Consider the following 16,481-nt stretch of genomic DNA (forward strand, 5'->3'; position numbering starts at 1 on the left):
GAAATTGACATTAGCTTTAGTAACGGCGTCCAAGAAGTTGAATCACTACTTCTAAGCCTACAAGATTGTTGTATTGACTGAACATCCCTTGAAATCCCTGCTACAACAAGGAAATCTGACAGGCAGGGTAGCCAGGTGGGTAGTAGTATTAGGCCAATATGACTTGGAATTTAAGCCCAGAACAGCAATCAAAGGCCAGGTTCTAGCCGACTTCGTGGCCGAGTTCACACCTAGAGCCATCCCACATCGGGCTCCAATGAGCCGCGGCTTAGGATGTCCAAGAGAACAAGAAAAGACCCAGCTGGGAATGAAAAACCCCATAGCAGAGCAATAAAAAGTAGAGAAACTCAAGCCCTGCGATATTTACATCGGCGACTCATTCCCCTTGTTTGTTGATGGGAGTTCAAACCGACAGGGAGCGGGGGCAGGAGTAGTACTAATATCTCCAGATGGACGAATGTTAGAGCAATCAATTTGTTTGGGGTTCAAAGCCTCCAACAATGAAGCAGAGTATAAAGCATTGATCGCAGGATTGAAGCTGGCAGCAGCAATGGAAGCCGATGAGGTTGTGGTCTTTTATGACTTCTAGCTTATTGTGAACCAGGCAACAGGTAAGTATGCAGCCCGCGATGAAAGAATGATAGCCTACGTTAAGGAGGTTGTCAAACTACTGGCCTTGTTTCAAGACTGCCGACTACAGCAGGTAAGCTGAGATGACAACAACCATGCCGATGCCTTGGCTAACCTGGTTAGTGCAATGAAATCAGGGGAGACAAGGACAATAATGGTTGACTACCTATCAGGCCCATGTGTGGAACCACTAATCACAGAGTATGAAGCAATGTGTGTAGAGATAGGACCAAGTTGGATGGATGCAATAGTAATGTTCCTTAGAGATAGAAAGCTACCAGAGGGCAGGAAAAAAGCACACAAGACCAGATTGAAGTCGGCAAGGGTCAGTCTAACAGCAGAGGGACATCTCTACAGATGGTCTTTTACTGGTCCCCTTTTGAGATGTGTGCATCATTCACAAGTTGAAGATTTCTTGTATGAAATACACGAAGGAATATGTGGAAGCAATGCTGGGGGCAGGTCACTTGCTCATAGGACCATTACTCAGGGGTACTGGTGGCCCTACATGTAGAAGAATGCTGAAGCCTATGTCAGAAAGTGTGAAAAGTGTCAAAGGTTCACACCTTTGATACATCAACCAGCAGCAGATTTAAATTCAGTGTCCAGTCATTAGTCATTTGCCCAGTGAGGCATAGATCTAGTTGGGCAACTACCCTAAGCAACTGGACAGAGAAAATTCCTGCTAGTAGCAACAAACTACTTCACCAAATAGGTAGAAGCAGAACCCCTTGCGAAGATTCGAGATGTTGATGTGAAGAACTTTATATGGAAGAACATCATTGCCAGGTTTGGGATTCCAAGGAAAATAATAGTAGACAATGGCACACAGTTTGACAGTAAGTTAATCAAGAGCTTCTGTGTCAAGTACAAAATCAAGAACTACTACTCCACTCCAAGCTTCCCTCAAAGTAATGGTTAGGCAGAAGCATCCAACAAAACTATCTTGAATGGGATCAAGAAGAGGCTATAAGCAGTAAAAGGAAAGTGGGTAGATGAGTTGCCCAATGTACTCTAGGCATATCGGACTATGCCGAGAAGATCAACTAGGGAATCCCCATTTGCCATGGCTTATGGCACCGAAGTAATCATCCCACTGGAAGTCGGCATCCCAAGGATCAGAACCTAAGAAGTAGAGAATGGTACCAATGAGGCATTCCTGGCCCGAGATCTGAACCTATTGGAAGAAAGAAGAGAGAGAACAACAATTCAGCTAGGGGCATACCAGCAGCAGCTTGCTAGGGCTTACAATAAGAAGGTCAACCCACAAGAGTTTCAAGTTGGGGACCTCGTCCTGAGAAACGTCGTCAGCAACAAAAAAGATCCCAGAGAGAGAAAGCTTGGCCCAAATTGGGAGGGACCTTATAGAATCATCTCAGTTGTCGGCAATGGGGCATACAGGCTTGAAGACAGCAAAGGCAAAGAGTTGTCAAGACCCTAGAATACTTGCAACTTGAAGTTTTTTTATCATTAGATTTTTAGTTTTTTAATTAAAGTTTTTTGTTATTAGCTGAAGTAATAATAAAATTTTAGCTCGATTTTTAATTTCAAACTTGTGTAATACGACTAACCAGTCCCTTAGTGATGTTTCTAAGTGAAACATGATAAATAACTCAGACTTATTATATGGTAGAGTTGAATTATACTTGCATATAATAGAGGTGAACTAAGTTGACGATATTTCTGATTGAAACATGACGAATAACTTAGACTTATTATATGGCAGAGTTGAATTATACTTGCATATAATAGAATTGAACTAAGTTGGCGATATTTCTGATTGAAACATGACGAATAACTTAGACTTATTATATGGCAGAGTTGAATTATACTTGCGTATAATAGAGTTGAACTAAGTTGGCGATGTTTCTGATTAAAACATGACGAATAACTTAGACTTATTATATGACAGAGTTGAATTATACTTGCATATAATAGACTTGAATTAAGTTGGCGATGTTTCTGATTGAAACATGACGAATAACTTAGACTTATTATATGACAGAGTTGAATTATACTTGCATATAATAGAGTTAAACTAAGTTGGCGATATTTCTGATTGAAACACGACGAATAACTTAGACTCATTATATGGCAGAGATGAAATTATACTTGCATATAATGGAGTTGAACTAAGTTGGATTAACCTAGATCTACCATATTAGCAGAATCAAACTCAGTTTGGAACTAAGTGCATATAAGTAGGATTAACAGACGAACCAAGGTTAAGAACCTCAACCAATCTCTGTTCGAATCTAACCTCGGCAACAAGATCGTAGCCACATACTTAATAAGAATCCAAGTAAAACTTAAGTTCACATTAGGCGGCAGAGAGCTAGAGAATAATGAGTAAAAGTTTAAAGTACAAGTTGGCTTAATACTTGTTAAAATTTTCAGAAAAATTTACAAGTTGAAGATAAGCCGAGGTAATAATGCAAGAAGTATATACGTACTTGCCGAGATGACCATTCTTGTCCACTTCGGAGAATATAGAAGGCAGAAGTCTTGATAAGAAAGAGCAAAGTGGCAAGTTTAAAACCAACACTTGTGAAAATACTTTTACAATATTTTCAAGTGTTGTTTTCAAGTGTTAAACCAAGGCCGAGGTAAACAATCAAGAAGTTATGTCCGAGGTATTATACTATGAAAAGGTTCTACAGATAAAGGTACACTTTGAAGACATGCAAAAATATTCTAAGTATGGAAGCAGTAAATCATGCAAACACTTGAAAGAAGAAATTATACTTGCATTCAAAAGAAAAAAGGCACTTCGGCCTGCAAAAGGATTACTTGTTCTAATATAAAAAGGGCACATCGGCCAAATACAAAGCTAAACATTGTTCAAAACAAAGTATTACAGCTAAGAAGGAAATAGAGAAAGAATACAAGGAAAAACAGAAATATCTTAAGTGTTAGGATTGGCTTCATCGGCTGAGGTGTTACACTCTTGTCAACCTTTACCTCGGCATCAATCTCACGCAGTGTGTCATCAAGGCTCTTATTGGCGGTCTCGACCTCGGCCTCAGAGGTGGTCTTTCGGACCTCGTCCTCCTCATCTGAGTCAAGTCCAGGATTTGCTCATTCAAAGTTGGGGACTTGGCCCCAGCAGAACCCGTAGTATCGGTTGCCACCTCAGTCTCTTCATCATCCTCTTCTTTTTCGCCTTCTTCCTCTCCAGCCTTAGCCTCAAATTGGCTTGAAGTAAGAGGGAATGACACTGCAAGTCGGCCTTCGTCATAAAGGGGGAAATCCTCGGGAACAACCAACTCCTTCAGAACAACCATCCAACCAAGGGTGTAACCCTTGTTGCATGCCTGTCTGACTTGTTTCTTATACTTTTCGCGGATATCGGCTGCCCCCTCGGCATAGGCCTTCTCGTCCGCCATTTTGATTTCGGCGTCTTTTGTGGCCAAGGCACTTCAGAGCTCTACTTAGGCTTCGGCAGTTTTTGCTTCGGCCTCTTTTATTTCAACTTTGAGGACCTAAGCAACAGCCTCTGCAGCACCGGCCTTTTCTTCGGCTTTATCCTGGGCTTGTTCAGCTACCTTGGCTTGATCTATCAAGACTTTCATTTTGGCATCGGCTTTGTTTAGGGACTTAAGCAAGCCAGCAGCCTCCTTGGTCTTGTAGAGCAGCTCCTTCTTCATTTTTTCTGCCTGCATCGCAAATGAGTAGGCGTGCTAGATCGCCTAGAAGAAATGGAAAGAACAAAGTTAGTAAACTCTTTAAGTATGAAAACAGAGAATGGAGAGTACTAAGTGTTAGGAGTTTACCAGTACAAAGTGATGCACCATCAGAGCAAAAATTTCATATTCGCTGACCTCAGCCATATGGTTGAGGTCATTGGGAAGGATCAACGCAGTATAGAGGGCAACACCGACCTCAATGTCAGTAGCGCTATCATCGGCTTTGACTGGCTTGTCCTCAATTGTGATTGATGGGGCTCAGGGGTCATCAGGTCTTTGTGGACCTGAGGTGGTTGCAGATTCAGATCTTGGCTTTTTTGACTGAATATTTTCAGAAGGATCAGCCTCAGCAGGCCTTTTTTCGAGGGCAGAGGAACTTTTCTCGGCCTCGGCCAATTTTGAAATCGACAAGGTGTCCTCAGAATCGATCTGAGTCACCGTTGCCTTTGCTTGGGCTTTCTTCAACCTCTTTGGCTTGGCCTTTGGCTGGGACTGTGATGGGGAAGATTGGATTGTCACGATGCTCGGGATGTCAGCCAAAAGGTCTTCGGCTACAGCCTTGTTACGCCCCATCTCGTCAGCGGTGGCGGCGACTGTAACCTTGGTGCCAAAGTGAATTGCCGGTAGTGCAGTGGATGGGTTAGCTGGATTAAAAGTCGACGCCTCGAAACTTCGACGTTTTCAGCTACGAGTTCTACCAGCAGGAGTGTTGGCGAGAACTCGGCGACGGTGTCGACGCTGTGCTGGAGGACATAGTTGGGAAGTGGATGTTGATAGTTGATCTGCTGGGTCAGATGTTGAGGTTTCGTCAGGCCGTGGTGACAAAGTGGTAGGAGGAGTTGTTGCTGAGGGTGGAGACTTGCTCTTCTTAGGGACGTTAGGCAATGTGGATTTGAAGGTCGAGATGTAGTTGAGCAACAAAGAGGCCTTGCGCTGATTGACAGGTAAGCCCAGCGGCTTCTTGAAGTCTTTGGTGGGATAAAAGGTTTTGCGGAAGTCCTTTGGTGGCTGGGGAAGAGCTGTAAGTAAAAAACAGACATTAGAACATATAAAAGGAACAAAGTAATAAAGACTTGAAAGCAAGAAAAGTGACACTTGGTTCTTACCTCTTTAAAGACTGATCTGCTCAAGGGGTAGAGGTGGAGGTCATCATCTAGTGGGAACTCCTAGTTACCCGAGACGATGAAATAATCATCTCCAGCACCTTTGTTGGAGTCTGGGAGGTCGGCAATGTAACAACCCCCATACTGTTTACTGATTAATGACCGATTGATTACCGATAATCACCGATTACTGTTAAACGGAACTGATAATGACTGATAACTGACTGATAATTGAACTGATTAAAAGTACTGAACTGACTGACTGAAATTGGAAACCGAATTGATTGAGTATATGTTAGTTAAATTGCATTCTATCTGTTTGACTGTATGATTATCTGTTCATACTTATATGTTTAAACTGCTAATTGAAGGCCTTATCGGCGGCCGAAATCGGAATTGATTAGTGTTTTATGATCCTCATAATTAATGTGATTTTATGGTATAATTATCTGAAAACTGATTAGGCATGATTAAATTAGATTAAAATAAGCTAATTAAAGAGGTTGGTTTATTTACCATATTGCCACCCTTAGTGGCACACTACCTAGTGATGCTAGAGCCTTGCATCCTTGACTCAAAACATTTCCATCAGCCATTTCTCTTGAGCTTAGCCGACCATGAGAGGAGAGTTAGAGAGAGAGAGAATTGTTCTTGTTGATTTGGCTTGAATTGCTTGGAATTGAAGTGTAGATTGCTATATTGAACCTCTAGACTTGCATTCGAGGAACCTAGGTATGAATTTCATCTTTTGATTTTGTCTTTAAGTTGATTCATGCATGGTTCATGTTAATTTGTAGAGCTAAGTCATGATTTGGTTCATTAATGGTGGATTGAAGCTCATCTCTTGCATGCATGTTAGTATTGTTGCATTTTGAGGTTGATTACATGGACATTAGTACATGCATGCTCATATTGTTGTTATAGACCATGTTTTCATCTGGTTTTGAAAAGAAATGAGCTCATTTGAGCAAGCTTTGGAGCTTTAATTTGGTTTAAAACTCATCCATGCATGTTTGAATGTTGTTCTTGAAAATGGGTTTGAATATGGTTTTAATTGACTCACCTTTGGGGCTTGAATTCATAAATTGAGCTTTGAAACTTGATATACATTGAATTTAGTTATGTTTTCCAGAATTTGGGCCCAAGAGGTCGAGTTTGGAGTGGTAGAATGCTTGGTTTGAGCTTGGGAGGCAAATCTGGAAATTCCAGATTGGCTTCCTCGCTCGAGCGAAGGGTTCCCCGCTCGAGCGAGCACCTTTGTCCAGGGATCCGCTCGAGCGACCATCGAGCGACCATCGCGCGTAAAATCTCAGCATCCAGTATTTTTTTACTGTTTTGTAGACCGCTCGAGCGAAGGATTACTCGCTCGAGCGAAGCCTTTGATTTTGGACTTACGCTCGAGCGGAGAAAGTCTCGCTCGAGCGAGGCTCCTAGTTTCAGCAAACTGTGCAAAATATTTTCTAAGTGTATTTTTGCATCCTCATCCCATCCTAGGCATTCTTAGGCCTAGTTTAAGACATTTAGATGAGGATATCGTTGTAGAACACACCAAGGCAAATTAGGGATTAAGTTATGATATTTCCCAACTGTGTAGCTTAGTGTGTGTTCAACCTGTGAACTGTGTAGGGTTGGCAACTGGGGAGACACGCTCTAGCATACTGTAGCCCAGAACTCTGTGAGTAACAATTGTGTAAAGATATGTTCAACTGATATCTTTTGAATACTGAACTGAACTGTTTACTGAACTGGTATTATTTACTGAATGAATGTATGTCCTTTATTTCTGAACTGTACTGTGGCATCCTTAGTACTTACTGTTTACTGTTACTGTTACTGCGACAGAATTCTCTGTCGGTTCCCTCGTGGAACCACTACTGTTTACTGACTGATGGCCATCATTACTGTTCGGTCTTTCAAGACCTACGGTTACTGTTATGCTAATGGATGTACCACATATGACTGTTTACTGTACTGAACAACTGAAATACTGATTGAATTGAACTGTTTTCATTACTGTAAGGACATTCATTCTAAACCCCTTTACGCTTTATGTTATTCACTGGGCTTTAGCTCACTGCTCATATATATATGTAGGTGTACAGGCACCAGACCGCAGCTAGAGGCGTCAGGGTAACTCCAGTTTTGTCAAGCCAGCCTTTGTGCCTCACTGCGAGGTTCCGAGCCTAACGTGTTAGGGCTTAGGGGTGTTTTACAATTCCCCCTTCTGTACTGTTTCACTGCTTTGTATAGACTGAATGTTTACCGTACTGTTATCAAGGGATTAGGTCCCTGTACTGTGTGATTGTAAATTCTGTACAGACTGTACTGTTTGTATATGTATGAATGCATGAAAAATCTTTTGGCATGCAGACTGTCACAGCTCATTGGACATTGTTTAATTACTGTATTGGCTTCCGCCAGGCCCTGTACTCTGTTTTACTGTATTACTGTTCAGCAGGCCTTCGGTAATCTCGGATTACTGGCCGGTTACGGTGCTAAACCCATAGGGCCGGGTTTGGGTCGTGACAGGCAATAAGTTTGTACTCGATCGACCTCGGCTTAAGGTAGTAGATGTAGCCTTTTTCTAATTTAAGGTCACACATGGTATAACAGTATTGGATGTCATCTAGTGTTATCCTAGCGTTTTCTCGGCTAGCTAGGGCAATTATACCATTTATGACTCTGTAGGAGTTAATGGCTAGCTGCATTCGGTTAAGTTTGTAATAATGAAGGACTTAGCGAAAAAGGATGTCAAGAGGGAACCTAAGTCCGCATTCGATAAAAGTAACTACTGGGAAAGGCATGAGGTTGTCATTGGGCAAAATGGAGTCTTCCTCCCTAGCCAAATTGAGTTGGACATCGGCAGGGATGGAGAACTTCCTCCTAAAATGCTCAAGTTTTTTCAAGGTATCCACCATCTACCTAAACATACCCATGACGTCGGCAAGAGGGACAAGGTGTGAGAATTCGGAAGAAAGAGGTTTGTGTGGGTTTCAGGGACCTCGGCTAAACCCAAAACAGAAACCGTGGTAAGGGTTTTTCAAGATCAAAGGAAGTTTGTTTTAGTTTTCCTAAGAATGTGGTTTCTCTACCAAAACCCAAACCAAAATCTATGTAAAAGCAGAGAAATAAAGGCAAGAATCTGGAAAATGCAAACAAGGAAAACAGAAAAAAGAGTGTGATTCAGACTCAAGAAAGAAATAGGAAATCAAGAACATTGTAATGAAGTTTGTGCAGGTGTGCAAAGCCAAGAACGGTGGCAAAATAAACAAATGTGTGTGTGGTGTGTGTATATGTATACCCAGAAAGAGATTGGGCAGAAGCAAAATCATGAAACAAACGTGCTCGATACACGAATGATGGAATTCAACACACAAGTAAATATTCAAGAACACGAACAAGTTTGCAATAGCAACAGTTGAATACAATAAAATTTTGAAATAAATTGAAGGCTGAAAAGAGGGGAACAGTGACTTACCGAAGAAGATGGCGCCGATATGAAACTCGCCAGAGTCAGACGGCGTGAGTAGTCAAAGCCAGATGATGAAATACCCGCTGAAGGAGATGATTGGAGCAAGTTGCAGAAGCTTCAAAGTACGAAAATAGAGGATTTAGGTTTGTTTAGAGAGAGAAGAACTTGAAACGTAGAGGGGGAACGAAAATGCAAAAGTGAAAAAACGGAGAGAAAAAGAGGTGTTTTTGGTTAAACACGAAAAGGCGGCAAAAGCACAATTAGTGTGCCAAGGACGACGTGTCTGTTAGGCGGCGTGCGCGGAAACGACGCAATCTGGTGGCGCGTGTCAGGTACAAGTCAATGAGGAAAAGATGGGTGGCAAAACGGTTAAGAAGCCATGCGTGACAGCTCATGCGCAGATAGAACTCTTGGAGTTCTTGATTTAATGAAGCAAAGACCTCAGCTAAGGGGACGATCTCGATTAAAGAACTTAAAAAACTTTTTTGTTTTTTGGGTGTTGATAAAACAGATTGCAATCTTGGTCATATGGGAGCTAATGAGTTATGACCTCGGTAATGAAGGGTATGGCAAGTTTTAGCCAACGTGCTGTGTGGACAAATGATGTAGGTTCCATCACCTTAGGATACCAGGGTAACAGAACCTAAAGGGTAGTTATGGGGGCATATTTTTGTGAATAACAACACGTAGCCAATGTGGCACCAAAGTACTAGTTGAAGTGCCACGTGTCCTGGTCATGCGCGCCGAGGTAATCTTGGCTAGACCGAGGTTATCTGCGGAGATACCGAAATCTGAGATGAACGGATAAGTTGTTAGAGTCCTAGAGTAGGGGAGGACCTCAGCCTGGATAAGGATAAAGCTCTTAGGGAGTTTATCTTTATATATTAAAGAGTCTAGGATGAGCATTAAGCCAGAGTCCAAGAGAAGCTAGGCTTCTACAGAGGTCAGGTTAGTGCTGGCTATAAAAGTAAGGCACCATCGTGGATCTAAGGTACACTTTTTGCATCATGGCTAGTGAGTTAAGCACTATTTGCTATCTTTGAGAGATAATTGAGTATTGACTTGATCGTTGGAGTGCCCCCGGGTGGACGAACCACCGCTGGAGTCTCATCTTTCTGTGACAGGTCGTTCAGGCGCTATCTATTCTGCCGGTGTTCTCCAACTGAGTACCTATTTGACAGTATGTTCAGAAATCAACACCCATAATTATGAAATTAAACTACTCAAGCTCGACTCAATTAAAACTCATTTCGGATCAACTCAATAGATAAATAAGCCAAACTTTGTTATAAAAACTAAAATAGGCAAACAAACAAACAAACTAATTAAATTTGAACACATTTTAAAACTCATTAAATTGTTAAGTCAAATTTAAATAACCTCCAACATGACTAGCATAGAGCATTTCCACCCAAACCATATGTCAATTTTTTTTAAAGCTTGGGAAACAAATTGACATATGTCAAATTTATTATTCTATTATCTTTAAAATTTGAACTCTTTTATGTACTTGTTGGCTTTTTTGGCTTTCGAAGATTATTTTTGTAATTGTGAGCGTGCCAGTAAGGATCAATCAGTCCTTACAGAAATTTAATTGCCAACCAATTATCAGACGATTGTGTTTTAGTTCTTTCAACCTCAATGAAGAGGACTTTTACTGGTGGCTTTGCTTAGGAGGAATAAACTAACAATGATTAAACTAAAGAACAATTGCAGTATTTCATTAAGTAAAACGAAAGACTTACAATGATCCAATTCAGCCTCATAGAGGTTTACAGCAACAATTTACTTGAAACTACTCCTATGAACGAAATACAGTGCAGGAATTTTAAAGTACAGAAATATAAAGAACAGGAAATGTAAAACTGGAAAGGAAGTAAAGTAGATAAAACTGGTTTTATGGATCTGAGTCTGGGGCTTTTTTCTGGGGCCTTCTCTGCTATTTATACTTCTCACGGATGACCATCGAACTGCACTTCTAACTGTTGAAACGCTCATCCATGATCGCTGATCATGTTGCCTTATAGTTAGCTCCACTATGCCAATACCTGCAGTTAGGCTTCCCTTCTGATTTTGAATTTAAATGTGAGTAACCGTTGAAGCCACGTCACTTTGCATCTTTTTGCTGATCCAGTGTTACGCAAATCCCTTATAACCAATGCTGACTGCCACGTGTGTGATTATGATTGAAGACTTGAATAGTCTTCCCATACTGCCCTTATTCTGCCACGCGTTGAATTGTAATTGGCTTATACAAAATATGTAGCCAACATTACCCTCCGCACTAATATACCCAATACTTGGTGATATTAGTGGATCAAGGTCTTTTATCCATGTTTTAGAACGTGCATGGGCTTTGCATTTTTAGAAACACAACCATCATTCATTGATGAACATCTACATTAACTCCTCTTTGATCCCTTAAACACGCTCACTATCTCAACATTCGAAAAGTCCAATTCAATGGATAAACAGACATTTTCTTATTTTGATCAAGCATACGAAGAGTTGTTCGATAATACCGTTCGTCCTCGAAAGAATCTTCATGCATTGGTTAGCCACCTTTACCTACCTTCCTATATTCAAGTCATGGAAGCTTTCGCAAATTATCAACCTTTGCATTACGAACATACTGTCCACAATTCCCTAATTTAGAAATTTGCAAATATGGACATGGAAAGTTCTTCTTCTAATTCACAATCCTATGCATGGGATGAGGTCGTGGCTTCTTCTTCTTCTGGGGCTTCTGGTTGGAGAAGCTGGTCGGGACCTGAGGCATGTGAATTGAGGGAGCGAGTTAATCATCACTTTGTCGAGTTCACTGATCCTCTAGAATTCCCTTCTGATGCTCGAAGTTCGGTGGTTTATCCTTACGTGCCCATCGACCGTCGACGCAGTTTAGAGGACAATCTGCTTGTAGCATGGTACACATCCTCCATGCCTACAAAGATAGTGCAAGCTACCCGACGCCTAGAAGAGGCACAAGGGTATAACCCATCGTTCTTAGCCCAGAAGGTGAAGTTTTGCTCTTCTAATTGGCTTGATTGTGTTAATGCCCCTCAGTTTCCTCCTTCTTTCGAAATGGAAGCCTCTATACCTCCTCCTCCGCAAAATCCCTGTTGGACAGAGAGACTGAGGCTTACCCTCTCTGCAGACAAGGTTTTTCCTCCTTACAAGCCTCCACCTTCCCCTACTCCAGCTTAGCGAAAGCAAACCCAACTTCTACTTGCGGCATTTTCTCACTTGCCTTTCAATGTTCTTGAAGACGATGTTCCTCTCAAGAACCTTTGATGGGCTTGTGATATTATGACTCGGGGTCATGTCCTCAACCCCATCGCCCAAGCAGAACTCCAACTGTTTTTGGACCAACTCCCGTTGCTTCTCCATTGGCACCGGACTTCTGCGGCCACCACCCAATCTTTAAACCAACTTTCATCCCTTCGAGTTCATACCCAGTACGAAGCAGAGAACCTCATCGAAGAATACGATGACTTCAAGAATAAAGACTCTGCGTACTGGGATGACTTGGATATGGACGAGCTGGAACAAGGGTTAAAAAAAACAGCGTTCAAAATAAAGGCTGAAGAGCTCTTTTATCAAGTGAGAGCACATCAACTTCAGCAGCCAAGCATGGAGAAAACAGAGGATAGAATAAAAAAGGAACAAAAATTTATTGACCATAGCTGGACCAAATTCCATGATCTTGTTATTTATTTTATTCCTTACTTTTATGAACTCGAATTTGTACCCAAAGAAGGCCATTTGATGTAATTGCTTTTGTTTTAATATAGTTAAGACTTTTCTCTTTGTTTGGCATTGTTTGATTTTATCTCCGTTTGTCTTTACAAGCAAATTTTGGGCTTCGAACTCAACAATCTTATCCTGCGAATCCGGATTCAATCGTCTCAAATGAAACACTAAAAAACCAACATGAACTTTTCCAATTCATGGAATACAGTTGACAACTTTTACTGATTTAGAATCAGTGCTTCGAATTTAGCAATCTTATCCTTTAAAGCTTGTTCTAGTCATATCCAACATATGGTCGTTTAGTTAGTATGATCAATCAGTTTTAAATTGACCATTTTTTCTTCGAACAATAGTCCATACTTTTCAAAAATATGGAAACCCCTCTCAAGGGCTGCACTGCTTTAATTCGAAAGAGCAATCTCTTCTATATATTATCAAATCAACTATTGATTTTGATACTTCGAACAACAATTTCCATCCTTAAGGGATCTCAAGTTTTGCTTCGAATGATTTATACTCACTAAGAAACCAAAAAACAAGTTCTCAATCCTTTTGAAGTAAACAAATATTTAAACACTCTTTCACTGTGAGGCATGGAAAGTGCTTCGAAGTAAGCTTTCGACATTCGAAGCCGTTTGTCATTTCATTTTGGCGCCAAAAATTGCCTTTGAAGCCAAATATTTTATTTTGAAGCTGACATTAGTATTTGAGATGTGTTTCTCTCCAGAAATTATCAATATTGAGGGAAACTCTTCACTTCCGTACTTTTAGTACTTCTTTACAAATTCCAGACACAAAGGTTTAAAAACCCTTTTATTTCGTGCTCTGAATTCACTCGTTTGCTCAACACACAAACCCTTCTCCTCTATTAACCCTCTCTTCCTTGCTGCTTGCCACCAATGGACTCTTCTTCTCTGAAAGAACCAACTGGCGATCGTATAAGTCCAACAATGGCTTTGAAGAAATGTATTGAGGAAAAGATCGCCAAATTTACAGCTGATGAGTCAAGTGCCATAGACGGACGCCTCTTTGTTCCTCGTCATAGCGACAAACAAGAATATGTCCTAGGTCCCATCTTTTGAGAAGCTCCCGCTCAACTTTTAGCTTTATACCCTCGTTTGGAGGACCACTTTCTTCTCTACGAAGGGGGGCTCAATTGGGAAAATTAGAGAATGAACCGACCTCACCGTTGCTGGCCGACATTGAGGGTTGAGTGGGAGGAATGGTATAACAGAGTTGTGCCTGCAAGAAAAGGTGACCTGCAAGAGCTCTGTATTCTCGACGCCCTTCGTCTTTCCAGGTTTATCATCCCTGAAGACCCTTTTTTTATTCCTGCTGCTCTTTGCTTTTAGAACATGGCTTTTAATTTTTTTCAGTTTCGGTGTGGCATGATGGCCCCCACCATTCTTGATATCTGCCACCTCTTAGGGCTTTCACCACTTGGCACTCCTTTTACACCCAGCTACCCAGACCTTTCTGTTAAGTTTTCCCTTCCACCCTTAAATTCCTCCTTTAGTGATTTTGTAAAGGCTGAAAATAAAAGGGAAGGTCCCGTGAGAGATTGAGGACTCTTTTCCTTTATTTTATACTAGTTGTGTAAATTTCTCTTTTGTACATCATCTCAGCAGATCATGCCTGAATTCGCCCCACTTGCGAAGGCCCTTGTTTTGAAGAAACGCATAGCCTTGGCCCCTTATCTCTGAGGCCATGTTTATAGAGCTTGCTCCCAATTTTGTGAGAAACGTCTTGATATCAACCAAGGAGGCTCCCTTTGGGTGCTCCAACTCTGGTTCTTTGCATACTTTACTAACCTGCATCCTAAGTGCTTGAAGTTTTTAGTTCAAGACCCTAGTACTTACGAAGAAAAGTATGCTAGAGTTGTTCTTTACCCTGCTTCCTTTGCTTATTACCTCACATTTTTTCACTAACTTCCTATTTCTCCATCTGCCACCTTTTTTTGTCCCTTTGATGCCAACAAAGGACCAGCTTGGCTGCAAACATTCTTGGCCGATAAAGAGTGTTCCACCTCACCACACAAAGATATGTGAGCTTCAATTTTGTTACCGAGGGAACTGTTCATTGGTACTTTAAACCCCTGAGCTTATAAGTGGATATCTGAGGTATACTGTCCTTCTCAATTTGCCAGGAAATTTGGGTTTACTCAAGGGATTCCCATTCCACTTTGCAGCCTCTCGAATGTCCATTTTACAACCAGAGACTAGAGAGTACCCAAATCAAAACTAGAAGAGGCAACATTTAAACTGTTAAAGGATTTGAGCGAGTTCAAATTTGTCCCCTTCCTTCCCTCTGGCTTGGCTTTGAAAAGATTTCAAAACTAGTGGACAACCAATATGGAAGTGCGCCTAGCAATACACCCTCATGATTTACTGATAGGGCTAGGAGTGCCTTCTAAGGCTAAACCAACATCAGTCGAGAACATTCTCCCTATTTCCACAGCTGCCAAAACTGTTTCTGCAGTCTCGCCCCCTCTTTCCAGAGTTACTAGAGCTGCTTCGAAAAAGGGTATGTATCTTGAGGTTTCTTTTCTTTTAGATTTTTCTGCTTGTTTTCTTTACATTCATACTTCTTAGTGTAGGATCTCCACAAGAGGAATCTCCTAAGAGAGTTGAAGCTCTAACTACTCTCAAAGATAAACATCAGCAGAAAAAGAAGAGGAAGCTAATACTCACCCCTGAGGAGTCTAAATCTCAGACTGGAGAGAGAGAGATTAAGAAAGAGCAGGAAGTGCCATTACAGAGGAAGAAGAGAAAGAAGATGACTGTCTCTCCTTCTGATTTGGTCGAAGACCCCACTCATGAAGCAACTGCGAAAGAAGCAGAGGAGGAATTCAATCCTGAAAAGTCTGAATTTCAGACTGAAAAGAGAGAGCTTGAGAAAGAGCAGGGAATACCATCACAGAGAAAAAAGAGAAAGAAGATGACTGTCTATCCTTCTGATTTCGTCGAAGACCCCACTCATGAGGCAGCTGCCAATGCAGTAGAGGAGGAACATTCCAAAGAAATAATTATTTTTCAAAGAGCTGAGAAAAGGCGACAGCAACAATTGCTAAGGGATGAAGCAGCTGCCACTGATGTAACCCAAAGGGAAACAATGAGAAGACAACACACTGCCGAGCATTATTTCCTCCGTAATTCTCCCGTCATTGCCACCACCTCTGAAACCAGTAAATTTCTTTCATGTCTCCACTTTCTTTTCCCAAATTGTTGATATTGAGATTTAACATTGTTTTGTACCTCTTTCTTTGCAGTGACAACTACTGAGCCTATTCTCCAAAATAAGGACTCCCTCAGTTTCGGTTGAAGTTAATCAATCACAAAATGTGAAGTCTATTCAGATAATACTTTCACTTTCTAGGCCTATATTCTCCGTACCCTCCTTACAGCCAAGTATCCCTATATCTCCTTCTTTTGGTTTAACTTCGTACCTCCCTTATCTGTCCTTTGATTTTACTCAATTTGGTTCTCTTTCGAGCCTTACTTCTCCTTCCCCTCCTAAGGAAACTCCAACTGTTGCTTCATCTTTGATGGTGACTGATTCCTCTATAGAGGGTACTGGTAGCTCTCCAATCCATCATCCATTATCTTTGCCTAGCTCCAGTCCTTCTTCTCTTGACCTATTGGTGGCCAGAACTACACAGACTACTGAAGATGCTCCTCTCACTTCTCCTATTCCTATGCAGTGCTTTCTTCCTTCCACCAAAGCTCTTTCTGCACCTCTCATGTCCACGGATGAGGTAGACATCTTCGAAGCTAGACTAGCTAGTCTCTTCGACATACCTTCAACCTCTCCAATAGCTAGCAATGAGACTGAGCCATTAGT

This window comes from Camellia sinensis, chromosome 10, assembly GCF_055761805.1.
Source record: "Camellia sinensis isolate YWXY chromosome 10, ASM5576180v1, whole genome shotgun sequence".
In the NCBI taxonomy this organism is placed as follows: Eukaryota; Viridiplantae; Streptophyta; class Magnoliopsida; order Ericales; family Theaceae; genus Camellia; species Camellia sinensis.